Source organism: Tachypleus tridentatus, chromosome 4 (assembly GCF_004210375.1).
Source record: "Tachypleus tridentatus isolate NWPU-2018 chromosome 4, ASM421037v1, whole genome shotgun sequence".
Lineage (NCBI taxonomy): Eukaryota > Metazoa > Arthropoda > Merostomata > Xiphosura > Limulidae > Tachypleus > Tachypleus tridentatus.
In genome coordinates this window covers 51,470,497-51,496,392 of record NC_134828.1, presented here as the reverse complement: position 1 = coordinate 51,496,392, position 25,896 = coordinate 51,470,497, and the positions used below count along the sequence as shown (strand labels likewise).

The 25,896-nt window shown below is 33.6% G+C and overlaps 1 protein-coding gene and 1 long non-coding RNA gene across 4 annotated transcripts in view; one reads left to right on the top strand and one right to left on the bottom strand.

The window, feature by feature from the left end:
- The window catches only part of LOC143248122 (thrombospondin type-1 domain-containing protein 4-like), a 203,382-nt gene that overhangs the window by 116,518 nt on the left and 60,968 nt on the right, over positions 1 to 25,896 (bottom strand). The gene's annotated exons all lie outside the window — the stretch shown is intronic.
- LOC143249122 (uncharacterized) overlaps positions 1 to 25,896 on the top strand; it is a 98,272-nt gene that overhangs the window by 70,535 nt on the left and 1,841 nt on the right. Inside the window, exon 1 of one of the 3 annotated variants that reach the window (XR_013027569.1) lies at positions 7,541 to 7,836. The exons of the other annotated variants lie outside the window; for them this stretch is intronic. This is a non-coding gene — a long non-coding RNA (uncharacterized LOC143249122). Of the gene's footprint in view, positions 1 to 7,540; positions 7,837 to 25,896 lie in introns of those variants that run through there. 3 annotated transcript variants of the gene reach the window in all.

Genomic DNA, 25,896 nt, shown 5'->3' with positions numbered 1-25,896 from the left:
TAATCTATGTACTCTCGATCATGAATGTCATATTTAGAGCAAATACAGAAATATTATCCATATTCATAACCAGTAAAATATTAATTCCACAATTGCATTTCATTTGAAAATGCTATCTATAATTTGAGGAATTTTTTTCACACATTGCTACGTCTTTCTTATTGCTTTTCAATTAAATTAATAAATGAATCATATAAATGACTTGTGTGTGTTTTTCTTAAAGCAAAGCCACATCAGGCCATCTGCTGTGTCCACCGAGGTGAATCAAACGCCTGATTTTTGCGTTGTAAATCCGTAAACTTACCGCCATTTCAGCTAGGGACAATGATTTGTTAACTTTTATAAACCTTTCACCGTACGTTGCATGAGTATATTTTTTACTGACAGGAAATAGGCAAAGCTGTTTATGTGGAAAAGTGTACTTTGGTGCAACTGTTAAACGTCTTAAAGCAGAGTAAATGAAATAGAAATCAAGCTGGTAACATCAAAAAGAACATGTCTAGCAGTATTAAAATATCGTAGTGAAGTGAAAACCAAAGTTTAAAATCAGTAAAAACAAAATGTAAAGACTGAATAAAAGATGGACATTAGAGAAAATAAAGAATTAAATCAGATTTTTAAAATTCCTAGTGTTAGTCATTAGGAATATAGTTAAAAACAATTACTGATGTAAAATATTCTAAAACAAAAATACAGCAACCAAATTGTTTTGTAAATAGTTCATTCGGAGACATACTCTTAGAACGTTCAAAATAATTTCAATCTTGATAACCATTCCAACTAGTTATTGTAATGTTGACTGTGAAAAACTGTGTATGATTGCATTTGAATTGCACAACGGAGAAGAAAAAAATTGGACAGTTAATCAATAAACTGCTCTTGGTGTTATATATGATGAAATAAAATAATGAACTATTAGATTTCCAAGTATATTACTATCAGTAGATTTTCATCAGAAATGTGTGCAATTAATGTTTCAACGGGCAACCTTGTGCACCTTTCTTGCAAAAAGTTCGTAATGGGCATTCTAGAAATCACGTGTTTTTAATCGTCAGCAATCTGCTTTATTAATTCATCATGCTTGTGATCTGAAAGGTTTTTATACTTTGCCAGTTTAAACGCTCTAAAACGTCAAGACTCTTCTTATCAAGTTAAATTAAAATTATTTGGAACAGATGTATAGAACCACGCACCCACACTCACAAGAAATTACATATATATTTGATTTATTTCTGTTATTTATGCATCATGTCAAGAAAAAGCACTGTGTTGGATTGGGTACAAACCCTTGAGGTCGGCGACACAAAGCCTCACAGAAGAAGCAGTACAGATAAATTAGGCATAATTAAACAACATGAATATCTCCTGTAAACACTGAGGCTGTACACCCATTGGAGTGTAATGTAAGCCACATGTTTTTTTTGTTGTTTTTTTAAGAATGTATTTTTAAGGTTTCTAAAGCAACCATGCCCCCTTTGTTCAAAACAAAACTAAACCACATTTGTTACAACGTAATTGCAGTGATCTCTAATATCTCTGTTGGAGGTTGAATTTTACTAATTACACATAAATTACTCTTAGATTAGGGACGAGACTACCTAAAAAAAGGACCCATCATTTTAGACCACCAGTACTGAGATAATAACGCTCTATATTTCTTCCTCATTCCATGGGCATTACAGCACTCTTGTCTGAGCATTATTTATTACTTTAGTTCAGCTTAGAATTATGTTTTCTATATTTCTTACACAGCAACCATTGTCTAAGCACAGAAATCAGTGTTAAAGATACATTTTTATTTTAAAAATAACGTGCTTATCATTCTATCTTAGAGCTGGAATGATGCTGATTGAAACGAGGTATGTGAAAGGGGTGTAATTGCAAGCTGAACATGCATATCAATTTTTATTAAATTACTGGTCATATTCTAACCATATTAAGTTCAATGAAGCCCATATCACAAACAATTGCGATATGCTATAAAAAACTTCGTGTCCAACTTCTCATAAAGTTCAACAGAAAACAAGAAAGTACGCTGTCAATGGACAGGTGTAGCCTAATGAAATCTCTCTGCCGGTTTTGTAAAATACATGACATTTTTCGAGTATAATTTATGTAAATAAATCCTTTCACGGAAAACAATAAATTCCCACGTGCAAATTAAATTAAATATCCTAGACGTAATTGCATTCTGTAGGACATGAGTCTCTTCACATAAGTGGATAGTTTACACGTAAAGGATAACTACTGTCATCAAACTTTTGAAATCGAGGTTGTTATGGTCTCCATTAAAGAATTTATAAAACTTCATTTTATATCTGTAGAAATAGTATATCATAAGCAATTGCAAAAAAAAACAATCATTAAATTGCAAGCGTAATAACAGGGAAAAAGACAAAAAAATTATTTTGTTGTAAGACGGTTTTACAGAAACGTTATATTTCTGTTATATTTGACACAACGTCAAATTTCTTGAAATATAAAATGTTCAATTATTATAAAAACGGTTGGTGTATAAAATATGCATTCACGTTTAAAATACAAAGAGAAGTCACAGTAATTAAAATTTTAAAAACAGAATAAAAAGTGACAAAATTTATACTTTATACATATAATATTTGTTCAGAATTTACGGTTTCACTACACAATATATAAAGTGCATACGGGAGTTTTAACCTAATCAAAACTAATTACAAATACAATAAAATAAAGTGCAAACGCAATAAAGCACAATGTTTCTTGTAACTCTTTATTAATTGCTTATACCTCCTCTAAGCAAACGAGCAGCATTTCTAAATTACGAGTGACAAAGTTCATGAAATAGTTTTGCCCGTTGCAAATTACCATGAACAATCTTTTAATTAAGGGTGAATTTAAGACTAAAGAACAGTAGAATTAAAGTTAATAAAATGAACGAAACCTTTACAGTAGCTTCGAAAACCTGGTGAATATGCTTAATTTTACAAACGTCAACTATCGACAAAAAAAAATAAATTTTATTACTTTCACTTATAACGAAAGCTTGAAATGGCTGAGCGGTAATCTATAGAATTTATAACCGTAAAATCGGGTTCGATCCCTGCGGTAGGCATAGATTATGTAAGTTATTGTACACCTTTGCACTTAACAATGAATAAATATTGGAAAGACTCAGTTTATTTACAAATAATCCAGTTTGTTCCTTTTGTCTTAATATCCCTCAGATTTCTTGGTTGTGAAAAACTCACGCTAAGGTACTTATTCGCCAATATAAATTGGTTATATTTTGAGGCATGTGCATTTTATAAGCATTGTTTTTAAAAGTCCTTCTTTTATCATGAAATGGTTTATGCAGAAACTTTAATGTAAGTGATAGACGACGCAAATGTCCTTGAACTAAAAACGTTTTTACTTGGTTTATTAAAAACAAAGGTTGCCCAAGCAAATTTGCATTTTGTTAGACGAGTCGGTTTGAAAAGTGAACAATATTCAATAATCCGGTTTTGCCGTGAACATATATAGGTATCCATACGTGTTGTATTAGGTATAGTTTTTTTTATTTATGGTTGTAAATACTATAAACTGCATTTGTCAATTCAAAATCGTGACAAAATGTACAGTTTTCGAAACTCCTGTTACGTTAACCAATAGAAGATATATATATATATATAGTCATCATACAGCACAAGATATCCAAGTTGGATATCCTTCAATAGGGAAGAAACTTTAATAGGTCTTAACACTAAAACTAACTGAAAATAATTATAATATAATTAAACATAAAATTATAATCCGATAATGAACAAAAATTAAATATAATCAAACATGTTTGGACTCTATAAAATTTAGCCTAACTCATTTGGTGAAATGGTCTTGTTCACGATACTGTAAACTAAAGCAAATAGCTTATTGTTCTTTCGCGCAAATCTATTCTTAGACCATCTGCGTTAGTCATATACTATATAGGAGGTCAACACCGCTGCTAGTCGCCAACTCTTAGGATACATTTAACGCCCCTACGGTTGGAAGGACAAGCAAAACTTGGAGATTGTGAGTCGAGTACCTTCACCAACAAATCATATCAAGCTCTCTCAGAATAGAAGATAAAATATACACTACAGTTATTAATTTTGCAGCATTCAGAGGACGGCTATTTATGTAAAGTTTTTGATCAAGTATTGCTAGATTTCTTGAATAAGTGGTAGTTTGAAAAGACATTTTATCTATATGGATATAAATAAGAAATAAGAACATTTATTGATATAGGTAAGTTATTCACCACAGGAAAATCAAAAGTATAACTTTACCTATAGTTCTGTATTAGTGAATATCATCAACTAAGAACTTGTATCCTACCAATATAAATACGACATTTTTATTAATAGATCATACTGAGAATTCCATGAATTGTTACTAACTTTTACAGCGTGTGAGACACCATTATATAATAAACTAGCGTATAGCTCGTGAAAAATAACGGGGTAAGTACTACTACCCAACATCCCATAGTATACCCTAACGTCACACTTCATAGCGAACTAAAATAAATAATTTTTGCAAAATCAAGCTAAACCAACAAAGAGCCAGAAAAGAGCAGTCGAGACAATCAAAACATCAGTAAATTCTTTTGTGAGCCAGTCAAAATTAAGATTAGTCGTGATATAAATTAGTGGAGTATTAATATAACAATTATTGGTAAAAATTAGTTATATAAAGAATTCTAATATACAGAAAAGCTAGTGTATTTTCGTAACACTACTTCCCAACAATGGCTTTTATCTCATGTTGTTTAGCAACAAAAGTATAACCTAATATTTGTATCTCAGGACGGCTGGTGTGGGTATTAACACTTTTACAAATAAAGCAGAGAATTAGGTTTCGACTTTCCTAGGTTATCTTCAAGCTAACAAAGAGATTTTTTACTTCAAGTGGGATTTTTTTCAACACAATAACCTACTATTGTTGTTTATCTGTGTACTGAAAAGTATAAAATGAAATTTATAAACAACAAAACTGGAAAAAAATTATTGGTTTTATAATTTAAAGTGTCCATTGATTAAAGAGGTTTGCATTTTGTTAAAAACGTTTGTGATATAGCAGAAAATAGCTTAATTCAGAAACGATCTAAGTCTAAAATTTAAACTAAATTTTTTATTTCATGATAAACTGTATACATTTGGTTCTATATTAGGTGATTCCACACTGTATAGTTAGTTCATGTTTATTATACCAACACTTCCTACATTTATAAGGTTTTACGGCACATCCTTGTGGCTTCCTTGCATGCCGACACTGAAATCGCAATAGGTAGACATTACGCAAACTAATTTACCTGAATAAATGCATTTTGGCTTTTATGACTTCTCCTATTTTGATAAATAACGAGAAATCAAGCGTGACATAATACGCAGTGGCTTTTATGCAGGTTAGATTATATTTGTTAACATATCTACATACCCCAAGAAAATTACTTCATAAATATATTTATCCAATCCACCTCAAAACACACAGTGCGTTTTTTGTTATTCTTACATTTTTTTTTGCTTCTTAAGTTATTATTGTGAGCATATATAATCTTTTGAAAGTGTTGAGTTCAACACCTAATTCTAAAATTGCGTTTAAGGGCTCTTTTGATTTTCTGTAAAGGACAACTAATCATATCTCATAAGGTGTGGATTTTGTTTAGCGATTTCCAAATGCTCAAAACCTTTGGTGAATGAAACATCTGAGAAACTGCGTTAAAATATTAAATGAACTATGTTAGGAGAAACGATTTTCGATACAGAGTGTGTTACTTCCCATATAGCAATTTTACGACAAAAGTTTGCAAATATCATATGTTTAATTGCAAGGATATGCATTCTGCGAACATTAAGTTGTTTTTGACTAGCCCAAGATAAAGGACGCCCGCATATTTATTATCTTTAACGTTGGTTATAGGTAATTGATATGTGCAAGGTGGACTAAAATTTACTGAGTTTTATTGTTGCAAAGTTCTCACAAATTTTAATTTATTAAAGCTTTGACGCTGACCACGCCCAGAGCACTTGATCAGAATAGTTAATTAATATCAAATCAGAACATTTGTAAATATGATGTGAACGTTCTCCATTAAGTGAATTGTGATTCATCTGGAGAACAAACAAGAAAGAAACTCGAATGAAAAAACGCAACTTTGTTCCTATTGGATAGTTTACATATTTCAACTTGTTACCACCTTGTAAGGAGCGAGTTGGCCGTTACACATTTTACGTTGAAAAAAAAAAAGTAATACCGAATATAGACCTACATACTAACAAGCCATGTAACTTATCAACACGTAAGCAGTGGTATGTTGTTTTTTTTTGTTGTTGTTGTTGTTGTTCTTATCTTTATTTTCTTATGTTTTGAGAGAGATATTAGAAAAACGTTCAATTTTATACAAAGGAGTCATGCTTTCAGCCTTACCAACATTTTACTGTTTCTTTAAACTTAGCTCATCAGATTTTAATATCAACATTTACATTCTAAGTTTATTACTATACAACGAACAGTTTAGTTATTTGCGTTTAGGGTTTCTCTACTCGTCGCTCACGAAAGGTCATGGCAGGATATAACAAGCTAGCTATCACAGAACCAGCTAGATTGGATTGTGCTGACTGCACTGTGATTAAGTGCTCAGTGTCACCCCGTGGTCTGCAAACTGGCTAGTCAAATTAACAAAAGTTCACAGTTTGATAGTTGAGATTCAGATAAACCTATGTTATTACCTGCAATCAAAAAACGACTTACTTATAACAGTGATAAATAAAATATTATAACGTAAACATTTATGTTTTTGCATTTGGTTTGGGCAATATAAACATTAACTAAGATAAATTCTCCAGTGAGTCTGAGATTCTAACTTTTTTATTTAATTAAGAGATCCCAAAATCACTAAATTTTTAAGAATAGGAAAATTATCTTAATATAAGTTGAATAACCTACTAAACATTTATTAAAGTTCAATAGGTCGAACGACTTGTTTTATTATTAGCGGCATTAATTGTAAGCAAATTATATCGGGACTACTGTCTGTTCGAAGTGATGCCGGGTATGTTATAATTATTGGGACTACAGTCTGTTGACAGTGGTTCCGGTTATAGTATAATTATAGGGACTACAGTCTGTTGACAGTGGTTCCGGTTATGGTATAATTATAGGGACTACTGTCTGCTAGCGGCGGTCCCGGGTATGATATAATTTTGATGAAGTTTATTTACAATTATTATTATTAAAACATGCTCGCGGAACTTTATGAAGTTTTTAAAATTCTCTTCATATTAATATCAAAAGGTATTCGTGATGTAGGTCCAAGAAGTCTTGATAAAAATGAAATAAATACAAAAGATATCTACAACTAGTAGAAATCCGTATTAAAGGTTTTGTTTCTCATTCCAAGTGTTTTATTATAGTTTTATAAAAGTTTGTTTATTGAGTCGCTTTATCTGTCTTCGTAATTAGAACCATTAGGTCGACAAATAATTCGTTGATTGGTTGGAGGTCAATAATGGCAGGTCTGTTGTCACTCCTTCCTCCCCTCTCCAGTGGTTTGTTTACTTGTTAGGGCTTAGTGTTAAGAGTGGAGAGAGAGTAACAGATAAGTTGTGTGTAATCAAACTATCAATGTAATTATCCTATTTTGCAGCGGGGCCTATTTTTCCAAATTGGTGCTGGTGGAGAAAGTGGAATGGAGAAATCCTGTGTTGGGTGGTATAATGGAGAAATCCTGTGTTGGGTGGTATAATTAAAGCGTCTGGGTTGTAAATCCGAGGAATGTTGTTACCTCAACATGCTTTGGATACTACAAATGACGATCTAACCCCACCAACGGATACGGTAAGTGAATCATAAATGTTGGCGATGGGTGTTGTTGATTAGTTGCCTTTCTTCTAGTCTATCCTTCAGATTTAAGAATGGCTATGTGCAGATTACACGTGTAGTTTCGCGCGAAATTGTGAAATAAACAAACGTTTCGTAACGTTTTGCACTAAGCACCGTGGTTGAAAAACGTTTAACAGATTAATTCTAAATTTCAAGCCTTTTCAGTATGTAGCAGAAAGATGATGTATATGGTTAATATCGCTTCGCTTTCGCTTTCTTCTTTGTGCGTATTTGGGTATGTTGAATTTTTAGATACCCAGGAGGGTCAGGTGCACGAGACCTCTTCCTCCATCTCTAACTTTTACGTCGGGTACTACTATGTTGTTGTTGTACTGCTTTTGGGCCAGAGTTACCCACAGTACTCTGGCCCTTTTCAGAGCAATATCCATGTATTGTCTTGAGTTGCCCTTTTTTTATTCATTTATTATTTTCTTCTGTTATATATTTTTTCATTATTACTTTTATTTATTTTTAATTTCTTTAAATCTATTTATATATATATTTTACGGAAAAAGAGAAAGAAAGAGAAAGGAAGGCCCCCTCAGTGGCTCAGCGGTATGTCTGCGGACTTCCAACGCTAAAAACCGGGTTTCGATACCCGTGGTAAGCAGAGCACAGATATCCCATTGTGTAGCTTTGTGCTTAATTCCAAACAACAACAGAAAAAGGAAGAAAAAAAAATTAAAATGTATGAATATTATACTAGTTTTAAGCGTCTAGTGCATGGTGGCCAGCTTGATTTATATTTCTTAAATATATATTCATAGGAGAAAGGTGCTTAGGACTGTGTTCATCATGTACGTAGTATCTGTCGAGATCACATATTAAATCATTTTAATGCCAGTTTTTATTATAATAATTTAGTGCATTATGCAAGAGTCTTTCAAATACTGTCTCTATGTTTGCATACTTGTGCATGAAGTGCTGCGTGGTACTTTATAAACTGAAGTTAACATTGAATTTTATATTTTTGCATATCTAGGGGTATGATTCTCGCTTTGATTAATATCGCACGCGCACGCGCTATCTGTGCGAGCCGTCCTTAATTTAGCAGTGGGAAGGGAACTAATCATCACTACCCACCGCCAACTCTTGGGCTACTCTTTTACCAACGAAAAGGGGAAGATCGTAGAGTTATAACGCCCTCACGACTGAAATGACAAGCATATTTGGTGTGACGGGGATACAAATCCGCGACTCTCAGATTGCGAGTCAAGCGCCTTAACCACTTGGTCATGCATGGTCTATGAAAACTTGTTTGTTATGCACAAAGAACTAACTGTGTACTGCCCACCACGGGTATCGAAACCCGGTTTCTTGTGGTATATATCTGCAGACATACCACTGTGATACTGGAGGCGTTAATATTGCATATATGAGTTCTTTCTTTAAGAGTTGAATTTGTTTGTAACCCAGCAGGTTTTCGTTTAAAGTAATTGTATTTAGCAATGACATATTTACCATGCTGTTAAAGTAAGACGATTTTCTACCACTCGAGTGTAACTGGTGTTTATGTCCAGACGAAAGATTGAGATTGTAGGTTTTAATATTTATTATAATTAGCTACTACAATCGCTGTGAAAAATAAGAAAATAACAATATATATATATGAGAGTCGCATTCCGTTTATAGTGAATAAATTTATTGTTTGTTTGTGTTTAACAACAAAAGTATACAATCTTTCTGTGCCTATCGAGTGTATCTTAGATATTTAGCGTTATAAGCTTTCAAGCTTACCGCTAAGCTATCAGAAGGGCAACAAACAATAAGATAATAACTAGTTCTCAGAGTAGAAGTTTTAGTTTTCGATAATCAACAGTTTCATTCGTTGTGAGCCAGTTAAATATTATTTTTATTTTTCTATCAATAATTAGTTTCTATATTCTTATTTACGCTCAGCTAACAGGGTAATACTCAATGTATCCTATTTTTCTCTGTCGACTTAGCATTAAATAATAAAGTTCTATGCCCACCCCAGTTTTTATTACTATTACATACGTGAATTGAAATATATCACTCGGAACCAGTGTAGTAAGGATTTATAAAGCATCCCAAAAACTTTGAAGTACTCTGTAAATCACAGACGTAAATCTACTTTAGAACGAATTACACACCCTTGGATTATTCACGTGATAATCGAGTGGTTTGACGATGAATTATACGAAGGAAGATAAAAAAAATGACAGTGAACTAAAACCATAATTTTCCGTAACTAAAATAGTATATCATTTATTTTAAAATACTCGATCTTATCTGACTCAAAGAAGTGCTTTTAAAATGACTTATATGATGTACTACTCATAAAATATTTCTTAATCTTCATGGTTGTATCATTAACCTTCAGAAAAGATTTACATCAGATTTAATATGTATTGTCACCTACTGATTTTAATTATTAAATATTTACATCCAATGTCTTCATAAATAAAACTTGTAGGCTAAGTACCTAAAAGGTTTTATTAGAAGGTAAAAAATTACTATTAACACTTATCTACGTGCCTATCTTATTATGGAGATACACCTTCAGAGTCTCAATTTTAATGATACATTTGACATATTCTTTCTTACACAATTGTCTACTTCTTTTGAATTACAGTATGGCATATATTTGGTCTCAAAGACAATAACCACGCCATAAGACTTTTATTGCTGTTGTTGAGGCATGGTTTTTACAAGAAATATTACGAATGTGAATGAGGTATCGCTATGAAGCAATCAAAAACTGTAACTTAATCTTTGGAATTTTCATACACACGTCATTTGTGTAACCACTCATTCATTTAAGTTCACAGAAAACATATGTTGTGGTTATATATGACTCATTTTACAAAGTAGTTAAGGATAGTCATTAAAATGTGTGTATTATATGACTGGTACTATGCCAGCTTCTAATTCTGATAGTTATTTACTTTAATTTTATATCCGTATGCTTCTGTTCAGCTGACAAATCTGCCCCCTTAAACTGAATGAGCCTCGTAACATTTTATTAAATATTTCGGTATTATACCGTACAGTAAAAGTTTGAAAAGCTTGTTTTTATTTTCTAAACTTAATTACTTTGCTTCTTTAAAGTTAAACTTTTAGCTTAGATGAGGCTTCCTTTCATCTAAAAAAAAACGATATGACTATCGATACTTTTAGCTTGAACGGAAATTTATGCACACATGGACTAAATGGCCACATTAGGGCTCCTTAAGATTCGTGTGAAGTCGTTCATAATAGTGAATTACTGTCCAGCAGCATCTTGCATCACAAAAGGTTTTTCGGGCTTTGAACTGAACAACACGACTTTACTGTCACTATTACAAGGCACCCACTGCTGAAAGTACAGAGCATTGCGGTAGGAACGTTAGACCTTGAATTCGCAGCCCGAAACGTTATCAATAGATCTACTTGACTCATAAAACTATTTATTGTATAGAAAAGTAGTATAGTATAAAATAGTTGTAAAACATAGTATAATTAAGTTCAAAACTTCTGCTTAGGATGGGGTAAGGCGGAGGAAAATGTCTAGGTGGTAAGGAGCAAAAGTCTATGAATATAAGCACGTCTCATTGGAAATAAGCAAAAATACGCTATTTGATCCTAATTTAGAAGATACTAATACAGTGAAAGAGGGATTTGGGAAAACAAGAGTATTAACCAAATACACTCCAGCATTATGTAAGAAAAATACATTACAGTATTAAATACTCCAAGTAAAAATAAATATGCATCTTTTACGTAAGGATCCGTTGATAATCTTTTTGCTTTTTTCGACACTTAGCTCTTGTAAAACATTTGTGAAAATGATACAAATGGAAACACAGAAATACGGTTATTAAAATTAATGACATCGTTAAAAATATGAAAAAAAATTAATGAAGATTTAATTTCCTATATACTACGTACTTTTGTGCAATTATTTAAAAGAGATTGTTGATTATGTCAGAAAATTGCATTAATATTTTGTCTGTTATCGAAAGCAATGTTCATGAATAAAACCAAGTCCTATGAATAAATAATCTGTTTTACCTGTTAGACTACAGATGTTCCCATTTCTGTTATTAACAGTAATGTGTCTTACTCTACTGCATATGTTTTTGTTATTATTTTTGATAAGCTATACCGAAAAATGATGTGCATATATATTTTAATTTTTGATGTAAGGGACATTCGAGAGTGGCCTATTTTTACATGAGTATATAGTAAGTAGTTGTTGTTGTTTCGAATTAAGCACAAAGCTAAACAAGGGGCTATCTGTGCTCTGCCTACCACGGGTATCGAAACCCGGTTTTTAACGTTGTAACTCCGCAGACATACCGCTAAGCCGCTTATATAGCAAGTAGATTATATTCGAGTATTATTAAGTTTCAGAATTTCAACAGATGAGAAACTTGCTATTCATACATGTAAAATATAGTTTTACCAAACTTATATTTTTACAGAACAAGAATTATTTATTGACACTGGCAGAAACTTCTAACAGCCTAAATCTTAATGTTTTTCGTATATATCTCGTTATATTTCTATAACTCAAAAGTTAGCTACAAATAACTGAGTAAACCGATGGACTATGACCTAAAGTGGCTTTTTGATATTGCCACATAACTCCCACACTAACATAGCTGAAGCAATCAGCCATGAACTTCAACCGTGTGACCAACTAAACACGTAATTCAAATTATGCAAGATCTCTGAGAAAAATCATATTTAGTAAAAGTAATATTTTTATGATGTTTAACGATGAATTCATAATTTAACCTAAGATATTTCGGATACATAAAAAATCACATCAAGTTTTTAAACAAGGATACACCTTATATGGTTTCAATATAACTTTAGATGGCGTTTACACGCTAAAATGATCATCAGTTTCAAAGAATCGTAGTAATCCCCATCTTACCTGTCCTTCAGGTAATGTTATTTGATATGGTATTTGTTATTTGACATGTCACTATTGTTCACAGAATATTAGAGCAGTAGGCCAAGAGAATGTTCTGGCTTACTCACCATCCTAGAAATCAACATACCGTGACTAATCCAACCAGTCTTTCTAAAACTACTTACTTAGACTATTACATGAAAGAATAATTCATAGACATACATGTTTTAAGCATTCTTTGGTAGATTATCTGTCTTAGCGAATTACCTGAGCTCATATCTAGGTAGTGAATATTTTCCAGCTCGATATTAACTTCACTTACGGATCTGTTAATTTAAACTATTAAATTCTATTTCAGTCTGTTTTACTTACAATCACTTACAATGGAAGCCTAAGTTACGATAGGAAAGCTAAAAGTTTTGGAGTATTTAGTACGACCTATAAATTATTACATATTTTCTTTCTCTTCAATTTTCAGCTAATACCATTGACATGACTGAATGGTCTACAATGTATTATGTAGACTCTCCATAATACATGTAACCTTAACAATCTTAGCATTAAAAAAAAAAAGACAAAATGTTCGTGAAAGAAAGTATTTGTTAGTTTCAGGTCACCTTGGACTATCTCTCATATCTAGTGGTGGATCGTACTCCGAATTTTAGTTTTGTAGATCTACAAACCTGCCACTGTCCTAAGGGGGAGAGATGTGAAAATACTTATTCACTTCTATTCTGACTACTTCAGAGCCCATAATATCACGTCCTTTTACGTGGCCTAAATATAGCACTTTTGGTATGCCAAATTAAAACTTTCAGAGCTCAGGTGATTTGTAATATTTTCTAGTAAAATATTCTAAGTTCTCTTAAGAACTGCTAAATATAACAGTATCAAAAATGTTTATATTTAAACCCTACATTTCGGTTTATTCGTTTCTCAAGGGTTACAGTGTTAATTGCAAATACCAACTGCTGAGACAAAACAACGCAAACACTTATATAAAAATAAGTTACATCATACACACAAAATATTCTAGTCCATTATTTCTAGCAAGATAATTTATTAGAATCATTTTGCTTACTGAAAACCAAATAACATCCGTACTGCGAATTTTGTATTCTATAAAATGGAATGTATTCAGTGTAATGATAAATTCGTTGATGAAACCAGTAAATGAAATTTTCAGAAACTATTATTTCACATTGAATCTGGATTCTAAAGAGGCTACTGTCGAACACTTTAGCTAACAAAACTTCGTTTATCAGATAAAACATCTTTAATATTAAACTCTTAATCGTAAGTTCAAAGAGTCTCTCCAGATTTCACCTTATAAACCTAAAACAAACTGATATAATTTCTGATTCTTGTAATTTTCTTTCATTCGATAGCTTGCTATTTTCTGTCATTTAGTCACTCAAATTATTTTTAATGAGTGCAGTAACACCCGACATTATCATTTCTAAAGTAATTTTAAATTACTTCATGCGTTCTTTTCTCTTATTAGTTGGTATTTGTATGTGACTATGTAACCTATGAGAAGAACGAAAGTCGAAATGTTGATTTTGAATGAAATCGTTTTTCCTGGAGTGTGATTATTTGTTTTTCAGTAAACATTGTTTCACTCCTACAGTTTGTTTAGTTTTGAATTTCACGCAAAGCTACACGAAGGCTATCTGCGCTACCCGTCCCTAATTAACATTGTAAGACTAAAGGGAAGGCAACTACTTACCATTACTCACCGCCAACTCTTGGGCTACTCTTTTACCAAAGAAAAAAAGGATTAACCGTCGATATAACGTCCCCATGGCTCAAAGGGCAAGCATGTTTGGTGTGACGGGGATTCGAACCCGTGACACGCGGATTACAAGTCAAGTGCCTTAACCACCTGGCCATACTGGGCCCACTCCTACAGTCTACTCAGCAAAGCTTAGAAATCTGATAAGTATATTAGAAACGTACTTACGAATACAATTTTATAACAGCTTGCGTCTATGGAACAGTTTTACTCAAATAACAAATTGAATCATACTTAACGAAACCATTTTCTTACTGTTGATCCTGTTTAATTTTAAAGCATTAGTATTTCAGTAGTTCAGTTACTGAGTATATTTGACATAAAATAAAAGGTATAACTACGTTATACAATACAGGGTAAACACACGTATTTTCTGTAAAAATTGTTAATTCTGTAGGGGGCTCTATAAAAAAATTATAGCATAGCTAATAACGTATCTGCTTACTGTAAGCTTAATAAGAACCTTTGAAGCAAAATATTTTCAGCTGTTATCGTTATGTTAAAATTTCCTGAATAATGTATGATTTTTAATTTTAGAACATTCCTAAAGCATGTACTTATTAACAGAATTTATTAATAGTACAAAATATCACAGAAAGTATAATAGAAAGTAAATAATTTGTGTATTCCGCTTGTGTTTTCGGTGCGAGCCGGTTGTGTTCTGTCACAGATAATTACACTGTCTTTTAATGTTCTCATATAAGTCATCAACACACGATTGTGTAATATTGCTCAAAATGACTTGTATTGCTTCTCATAGTTCGGCCAAACAGTTTGACCATGTTTTGATTTCTTTAATCTGTACATAAGTTGGACTTTATACACGACAAACTATAGCTGTTTTCGATGTCTTTATCACCAAGATATCGTTTCACAATATTTATTTTACGCTTGAAATCAAGATCTTGTTCGAAGATGAGTTCCTATCGATTAAGTTTCATGAGAAAGATGGTATGCCAGATCAGAATACGTATTTTCATGTCAGCAGTCAGGACATTATGATTTTCTGTAGATGACCAACAAAGTCGGTTGAGACGTAGCTCCCAAATTGAACTGATCTCCCATCATATTTTACTGTAGATGTTTAAATTTAACTGTGATGCAGTTCTTTTCTATATATTTAGCAATGCCGTTGGCAACATATATGTTCGACCGTCATCTGCCTCATAAAGAATATGCATTAAGACACTTGACATCAATTTTGGAGAGTTCTAGATTTCTACCACTTCCATTATTAACAATGCCAATTTCATGTACAGTCTTCAGAGTCCTGCCATAATGATTTGAATGAAGTATCCTTGACCAAACAAAACTATGTTTCTATAAGTTTGTTATGAAGTATTTCAGCCATGGGATCCATGACTAGATTTATTCTACTGTTACTCAGCATAATACGGCTACCTGTACTTTTGTAGGTTTTATACTGGAGTAGCAGTTTTTCATTGGTCAGAATGACAACCAACCAAAATGTAAAGTATCAATATGTGACTACACTCTCGTGCAGTTCATTTTCAGAGAATAAAGGAACAGTATCCTGAAGTATTTGCCTCATGTCTTATTCATTACTATTTTTAGTACTGGAAAGTTACTCAAGTAAAACTTGTTTAAACTAATGAGAAGTGTAGAAATTCTATACACCTGTCCCTCGCTGGTACAACGGTTCTTCTTCGGATTTACAACGCTAAAATCAGGGATTCGATTCCCCTCGGTAGATTCAGCAGATAGCCTACATGTGAATTTGTTATAGTAAAACACACAAACACACACTTTTTGGGGGTTATAAAAGAATTATATTACCAGTATATCATCGTCCATATCACTGTCTATCATCAAAGGGTAAGAAATGTTATGTGTTATACCAATCGATATTTGCCACTGGTAGTAAATAATCAATTATTTACTTGACATAGGTTTAACCCTTCGGTTTAAATTGGTTATTAGAAACAAGAGTGCGCGTGTGTCCTTTAGCGACAGTACAAAGATAAAAATGGTAAATTAATTTAGATATTGTCTTAAATGTTTTCATAAGCACCAAAATATGTACAAAAACTGACAAGACCACAAAGCTTTTCTTACATTTTTTTCAAGTATCTTGTAGCTTGTGTTTTAAACATTTTTATAAAAAGGAAAAGTCACAGATATCACATATGGTGATATATGTATGCTTTATATGCTATATCTTCACATTATGTTGGCCTGTCACTCTCTTCACACTTTGTAACTGTCAACTATAAAACTTAATGGCATATAGAGTTTCTATGCATTAAAAAGTTAAACTTCCCATGACATAACATATAAGTTCATGTTCCATGAACATTTATTTAGCTATCCGTTCGCCACTCGCTAATACAGCGATAAATCTACGGATTTATAATGCTAAAATCAGGGGTTCGATTCCCCTCGGTGGGCTCAGCAGATAGCCCGATGTGGTTTTGCTATAAGAAAAACACAAAACACACACACGCTAACCGTTTAGACTTTTCGCATCTTTGAAGAATTGGAATTTACGTACATTAAGAACGACTTATAAAGCTTTTCAGTATCACTTTTTTCATTTATAAGTTTTCCTGTTTTTCTGTTGAAACTGTTAGAAATGTCCGAATCGCTTGATTGTTTGTTACGAGCTCATACTACAATACAGAAAAAAAAATTTACGAACAACTGACAGATGACCTAACCACTTACATTTCTGCTCTTTTTCAAGTCAAAATTTTGCCATCAACTGCTGCCAGCAGTACCATTAAAATTACGGGTTCGCAGAAGAGAGAGGAAAAAAACTAAACAGCCTTATCTATAGTAAGACAACTACTACTATAACAGGTTTCAATCTAGATATACGATTTCGGCTAAAAGCTAAGTTAGTAAAGCTGTTGTAAAAGGATAAAAGCTTGCCGGTCTTTCAATGTGATCAAGATATTCTTTTATGGTCTAGACACCCTTTTGAAAATTCAACAGCATCACTGTCAAAGTGTCTATCGACAGAGGGCACTTTTCTTTATAATAATTTCTTGCTTGGCCAAGAAATGAGTAAGTTACGCAAATGGTTTTATGTCGTCACTCAAGTGGTTAACGACTTGTTAACTGATGAATATTACAGGGATTTTGACAAGATCCAGGCAGTCTTTGGTACAAGACTAGCCTCAATTCTCATAGAACTCCGCTTTTATGACAGCATCTGTAAGAATGTCTAATACGGATAGGTGCTGAAGCCCAGAACTTCTAAAAGAAAGTTAGTAATACAAAGGGCAGGCAGAAAGAGTGAGGAGTTGTATTGTTTAGTGATATTAATTCAGTTGTTTTCTCTATATTCTCTTTCATTTGATTTACTTCAAAGCAGTTTAGTTTTGTCTACAAAATGTTCGGGACTGGTAGGAGGAATAATGACACCAATATGGTTAAGAAAAAAGAATAACCTCAAAAGAGTCGCTTTTCAAGAATGTAGCCATTTGTGGTCTTGTTACTTTTTATTCTGACTCATCGTTGTTGACATTTTATAAAAAATTTTTTTTCACATGTCTAAACGCTTAAAATTTCTAAAATTGCTATTTGGTGATTCTGAACTTCTAATGAGAACTCTGGCCTGCTTCTCTAGATTTTGACACAAACCGGCTTATCTGCTTATTTTTCGTTTATTAAACATAATACAACAGCATTGGTTGCGGTACCTTTAAAAATGATACTGATAATAATAGAACAGGATGTTCGGTGAATCAGATAAATTTTACAACTTTAATTAAGATATTACGTGTACATGTAAAAATGGTCATGTTCCTTTTTTTTGCTCACAACTTTTATATAAATGTTTCAGGACTTTAAACTATATTTTCCTACTTCCAGTGCTATAAAGATTACTTTATAAGTTACAAATATTTGTTGGCCTGATTGGTTGGGTGGTTAGGGGCCGCTCAACTCCCAATCTTTTTGGTCGTAGGTTCGAATCCCATCATCGAAATTGATCGCCTTCTTTGCTGTGGGGGTGGTAAAGTTATAATGCGATAGCATTTACACTATTCGTTGATAAATATTAGCCCAAGAGTTGGCGGATGGTGATATTTTCCAGCTAGTCTATCGTTTGAGCGAAGTTCAACAAAATATTTGGTATACCACTTTCCAGTTTTAATCCCTCCTAACGTTTGAATTGAAACAAAAATGTTTGTATTTATCTAAATTCAGCGTGTTAAGGCGTGCGACTCGTAATCTGAGGGTCGTGAGTTCGCATCCCCGTCGCGCCAAACATGCTCGCCCTCCCAGCCGTGGGGGCGTTATAATGTGACGGTAAATCCCACTATTCGTTGGTAAAAGAGTAGCCCAAGAGTTGGCGGTGGGTGGTGATGACTAGCTGCCTTCCCTCTAGTCTTACACTGTTAAATTAGGGACGGCTAGTGCAGATAGCCCTCGAGTAGCTTTATGCGAAATTCAAAAACAAACAAACAAACAACCTAAACTCAGCTTTTAAAAAATGATCCTCCAAGTAGGAAAAAAAAGTGGTTCGAGGTGTTTTGTCTTTTTTTCAGTTGGATATTAACATAATATTTTCGAAGATGGTGTATCACTCAACAATGTGTATGTATATATACAATCGTAACATAGATTATGCTAAAGTTACTAGCGGTAACGCAATATAGTTGTATAAGAACAGAATAAATTAAAAAAGTAATAATTATATATTATTGCTTTGTTTGTGTGTCTGTTTTCTTATAACAAAGCCACATCGGGCAACCTGCTGTGTCCATCGAGGGAATCGAACCCCTGATTTTAGCGTTGTAAATCCGTAAAATTACCGCTGCACCAGCAGGGGACCCATCATAAAGTACTCTTAAAACTAAATTTTTCGTCAAATAAATATTCACGTGAAGTAATATGTACGTACTAATAATGTCACTTATAAATATATTTCGATAGATAGTAAATATAAATATATATGTATGTTAAACTATTTCCGTAACATTGTGTGAGTATCCTTTCAGAAAAAAATACATTGCATAGTTCAGTCAACGTTATACCATTTTTTTTACAAGACGACGAATTTGTCTAGTCCCTTAGTTTAGCATTTTAAAATAATAATTTATTATATTTAGAACCTTTGTGTATCAAGCTACTTTAACGATTGCTTTCAAAGTAGTGGAATGTAAGTTGTGAGTAAAAAAAAAAGCGAATTTCCAGTATGCGTTGACGGTTATTTCTGTTTATTGATATTAAAAAATATGTATATTACCTTTATACGTGCATCATTTCAAGCGTTGAATTTCAGACAATCTAACATTTTTTTTCTTTTTTTTTAAATTTTCGATGTAGAAGTTTAATTATTAGATTTTATATTTCTGTTTACAGTTCCTAGTCTTTTACATCTTTGACTTTCACGTAACTGTTCGGCTGCTTTCTTTACCTGATGATCACTATAATTTAAATACATCCGCATGAATAATTATTTTATACAAATTCATTCTGAAAAGTTAGAGTACCGTTATACTTTACTTTGTGTGATGCTGTAGGACTTAGTGGTATTTTTGCAAGCTATATATATAATTAGCAGCACATTGATTCTGTTTACCAGCACATATTTTAACTAGAAAGGCAGCCGCTAAAACACAAGTTATTTAACTAAGTATTATAGATACTTAAAGTTTCTAAAGGACTTGTTTATGAACGGTTGACATTTCACAGATATGACAAGCTTTCAGAATGTGTAACAGGAAGATAGTTCCTCATATGCGACAAACTATCTCGACTTATCCAAATCGCGACACGTGAACAGATGTGATGGGCTGGCAGACATATTTCATATGATCCTAGTGTATGACAATCTTCCCCACATAGCGACACGTGGAAGGATGGTGTAAGCTAGCAGAAGTATTCTATTGAATCTTAAGTATTTTAATATGTTAATCCTACCAGAACCTTAAATGCATTTTGTGTTGAATTTTTTTATCAACGCACAATTTTGTAAGTACATATGTATAAAGGTCAAGTATGAAGCAATCCCAAGTCTTATGAACTGTTTGTCTTGCAGTATATGCAGTGCAAAAATAAAACACGAATAATATATGAAAAGTTGAGGATGGTGTACTATAACAAAAGGTCATTACAAGTGCGCAAGATATGATGGGAATTGCAAAAAATATATATATAAATAAGACACATATGGTAAAGGTTTGAAAGACCATAAGCAAGAAGACAACCATATACCAGTGTTTATCAGGAGGAAATTTCAGAAAGCCGCAATATTTATTTCGGAAAGTCCTTAAGGTTCAACCCTTCCCTCCACTAAATGGGTCAACGGTAATTCTGAAGGCTTACAACGCTAATACCTGGGTTTCGATACTTGCTTAACCACAAACAAACCTTAAGAGTCCCAATGCGTTCAAAATTAAAACTATTTCTGCGATTATTCTCCTTGTTTGTGTGTATTGAATTTCGCACAAAGCTACACGAGGGTTATCTGCGGTTGCCCTTCCTAATTTTGCAGTGTAAGATTAGAGGAAAGGCAGCTAGTCATTACCATCCACTCCCAACTCTTGGGTTACTCTTTTACAGTAGGATTGACCGTAACATGAAAGAGCGAGCATATTTGGTGTAAGGGAGATTCGAACCTGTGACCCTGAAATTACGAGTCGAGTGCCTTAACCACCTGGCCATGCTGGGCCTATTCTTCTTGACATTTAAAATTACCGCATTTGTTAAAACGCTTGACCATTACGTGAATATTATTTTGTAAGACTATGTTAATTATTTCTGTGATCTTCTAATGCTACTTATTTAAGGTAGGTACTAACCATTAAGACGAAAATTATCTTCACGTTATAACTATATTAAAAAGGAATGGTTAAAAATGTTGAAAAAATATAGTTTAAAACACACTAAGCTTTATTTTACTTAATTGTCACGCTGTTTTTATTTCGTCATTTTACGTAAACACATTTAATTTGTTGATTAATTTAACTAGGCGTTTCAGAGACATGTGAGACTACAAAAATCGGACAGTGAGCTAATATACTCTTCAGAAAAGAAACGCAAAATATGAGACAAATTGTTAACAAGTTTATTCCGGGTAGTTCTGCACATTCACTGCTGAACATCCAAAGTCTGCAAAGGCGAAGTCCACGCTCACTAGGTGAAGTTTAACGTCACTCAACGTCAATAACGGGTATGCCCCCCGTGAGCATCAATAATTGCTTGGCATCTCCTGCCCATGGAAGCGATGAGATGACGAATCACATCCTGTGGAATGGCTGTCCACTCAGCCTGCAAAGCTGAGGTAGAGTCTGCGGTTGAGGTTGTCGCAGACGTCGGTCCAACTCGTCCCAAAGATGTTCGACGGGGTTTAAATCTGGTGATCTGGAGAGCCAGGGAAGAACGTTGATGTTGTGGTGTCTCAATAAGACAGGGGTAAGTCGGGCTGTGTGAAAACGGTCGTTGTCATGTTGAAAAACGTCGTTGACGTTCACCATGATGGGTTGCACATGGGACCTAAGAATCTCGTCGACGTATCGTTGAGCCGTAAGATTCCCTCGAATGTGCAAAAGGTCTGTTCTGGCATTGTAGGCGATGGCAGCCCACATCATGATGCTGCCACCACCAAATCTGTCAACATCCTGCACACAGTTTGTTGTAAAACGTTCACTTCGGCGACGGTAAACACGGGTCCTTCCATCCTGCCTACGAAGCATAAAACGTGATTCATCGCTGAACCAAACATGCCTCCATCGTTGATGAGGCCATACCCGATGTGCCCAAGTCCACTGCAGCCATGCTTGACGATGTTGCTGGGTGAGGATGACGCCTCTGACTGGACGTCGAGGTCGGATTCCTGCATCTCGTAGACGGTTGCGTACGGTCTGATTGGAAATCCTACGCAGCCCTGGTATAGTTGAGGCAGTAGACGTCGCAGTGGTGGACCTATCCCGAAGTTGAAGTAACCGGTGCGGGCGTGGTCACACGAGGTCTGCCAGATCGTGGACGGTCACGAGTTGATCCATGTTGTTGGTGACGATTCCATAGTCTTGTGATGGTGCTTGGGTGCACATTCACAGCTCTGGCAACATCTGATCGAGATTCGCCTGCTTACAGCGACCAATGGTGTTGTTGCGTTGTGCTTCCGTCAGTCTTGGCGTAACTGTATTGCGTGTCGGTGGCTTAACACTGAGCTATGGAAACCGAGAACCCGTCACTTTTATAGGGATTTTGCACATGTTGCACTTGCAGAACATGCAGATCTCTCAAACAAAGTTATTGGACACGCATGCGTTTTGGCGAAAAATCCGATGTTTTCCTCCGTTTTCAAAGTGCACAACTTTTATTGTCATTTTGGTCTGACAATCAGTGCCTTAACACGTGTAACATCACATACTCTGAGCTTGTAACGTTATTACATATATTTATCTTTGAAATAACAAAAATATCCCTTTTGCGTTTCTTGTTTTGAATAGTATATTTGGCCACATCATTAAAATACTGTACCTAATATACATTTTTCTAATCTTTGTATTCTATAATACATATAGCATGATGTATTTTATTGGTTTTTTATCTCGCAACATTTGTCAATTACATTCAGGAATTAATAAAGTTCAACTAAATATTTATCCAGGCAATATTTTCAATATTTAATTGGATATTGTTTGTTTCTTCCGGATAATCGTGCAAAGATGGAGAAATACTATTTGCGTGTAGTAGTCCCTAATTTTACACTTAGAGAGTAGAAAGAAAGCAGATAATAAATAATACCCACCGCCAATTCTTGGGCTACTATTATCTTATTTAATTATGTCATTTGCTTATCACTCTTACAATGCACCTATGTGCTCTCAAAGTGCAGAGAGGCAATACACAGCATGATCACGTTAACTGCTGAATTTCGTTTATCATTTTTCAAAATTACAAACTATAAGAAAAAATATGTCTATTTTAATTCGTTTCGGCATGTCCAAGTGGTTAAGAGCACTTGACGTATAGACTGAGGGTCGTTGGTTCAAGTCTATGTCACTCAAAAAAAAAAAGGAAAAGAGTAGCCCAAGAGTTGGCGGTGGGTGGTGATGATTAGTCTTACCATGCTAAATTAGGGACGGCTAGCGCAGATAGCTCTCGTATAGTTTTGCGCGAAATTCCAAACAAACAAACTTTCATACTAGACAAATCAAGTAGCACTGAAGCCTCAAATACTTACTTCTCCTACGCAGAATGAGGCATTTAAAATATTCCACTCGCATCTTTTTGGTAATAGGTTAGTGCGCTTTACAATTTAAGCTGGATATAACTTTGGTCACTCTTCTATAAGCCCAGTAATTAGACCGATTATTTTAGACAACACACGTAGCTCTAAACACACACACTCGATTAGAATCGTGATTCATGACGTAAAACTACAGTTTAAGTAGTCTTGAGAATAACTGTTGAAAAGAAAATTGCTATGTATTTCCAGTAATGCTGTTTTCTTTTTCATATGCTTTATAGTTGTATTCTGATGTAAAATAAATTGAAATAGACAAATAATAAATTGATTCACAAGGTTTCTTACTGTTGTGTTGCTAAATAGCCTAACATCTCTCAATACAAACAAATATTAATGAAATTAAGGCCCACATTCTAAATTCCGTCAAAATTTTATACAGGTTTGATGATAACCATGAACAGTAATTCGCATTAGTGACTTCACTATTTTTCAGCAATTTTCATGGATGATGCTCGTCTATTTGAAGTAACCTAAGTTTCAATGGCGTCCTCATGTTTTGATAGTGGTGTAAATAAATAGTTACCAAGAGCTGAGACTATAAATTAGCTCCGTAATTGGACTTACTTAAGTTAACGAATCTCAACACAGTGTTAGCTGATAAAGAAAATGAGTAAAACAGAAAGCCTGCGGTTTTAAAGTGTTGTTACTTTCTCTAATCACGTACAACGCTTAAAAGGTTAAAACCCACGCGTTTCACAATATAGCCTTATTATACAACATGCATTTTAAGCCGAAAAGGTTAAGAAGCAATACACTAGCATATTGCATAATTACTAAAACTTGTAAAATAATACAAAATTTGGTTGTTTACAATCAGTTATAATTAAATTGCTAAAAATTAAATAGTAAAAGTATAATCTCTTTGAGATGATAACACTCTGCAGCGTCCAAAAATATTTTGGATAGGTTCATCAGAAACAAATGTCACTAAAACACTAGAACATGTGAAATGTGACACTTAGAAACTTTCACCATAGCTAATTATTTAAAAAGTCAAACAGATTGAATTTCACTGTCATAATCTTTATAAGTTCCACAACTTCTCACGTTATTTATGCGTACAGTAAAGGTACGTATTTGAAATATTACGTTACAACAGATGTAAGAATTATCATATTCGCCACTTCTTAGTTCCATATGGTATAAATGCTGCATTCTATAAAACTTAATTACGTATTATTAAAATACATCCATCCAGTCATGCATCTTTTTCTTGGCAAATACTAAAGTCTTGAGATTGTTTGTTTGTTTGTTTGAAATTAAGAAGAAAGCAACATAATGAGCTACCTGTGCTCTGCCAACCAGAGGTATCGAAACCTGGTTTTAGCATTCCTCAGACATACCACTGTGCCACTGGGTGGAGCGTTTTGAGATAATAGCCTAAAGAAGATGATGCAGTGATAGAAAATAATAATGTCGACACAAGGTAAACACTGATACTGCAGAAAAAAATCAGTATCATCAAAACACAGAGGACTACTATAAAAAGTCATCCAAAGACACAAGACATACAAAAACAAACCAAGTAAACTACTACAAATAAATCCCATCTGTACTGGTTATTCTAAATATTTTATGAAATAGAAAATATGATTGTAAAAAGGCCTGCACAGATAGTTGTAAGTAACTAGAGATTTTCTCTTAAAAAATTTAGATATTATTATTAACACATTACAGCGTGGAAAATATTGTCTCAGCTAAAATGGTAAAAAGTCATTAAGGATATAGTTGCAATGGAAATGTTTCAAAAGTAGAGATCTATATGAAACACCAATAATATTATTTCAAAAACTGACTGTTGTCGTCCATCTTTCGAGATTTTTTTTAAAAACCGACATTTACAGCTTAGATTTAATAGGGATATTGAGTACATTATATTAAAACGATTTAGGAGCCCCACCATGTCATTACATTCAATGTCTGCACGTCGATTCTGTTTTATCTGACGACCGTACTCTTGGTTGAAAGCATGTAGCATAGTTTCTGTTGCAAGAGGCTCCTTTGTAAGACTGTCGTGTATTTTGCATATCCCTCTTCCTGTATGCTTTCCACAAACGATCAAGAGTGCTAATGCAATTATTTCTCAGTGTTTGTTTCAACACTTGAATCGCACAAAAATTTATAGGC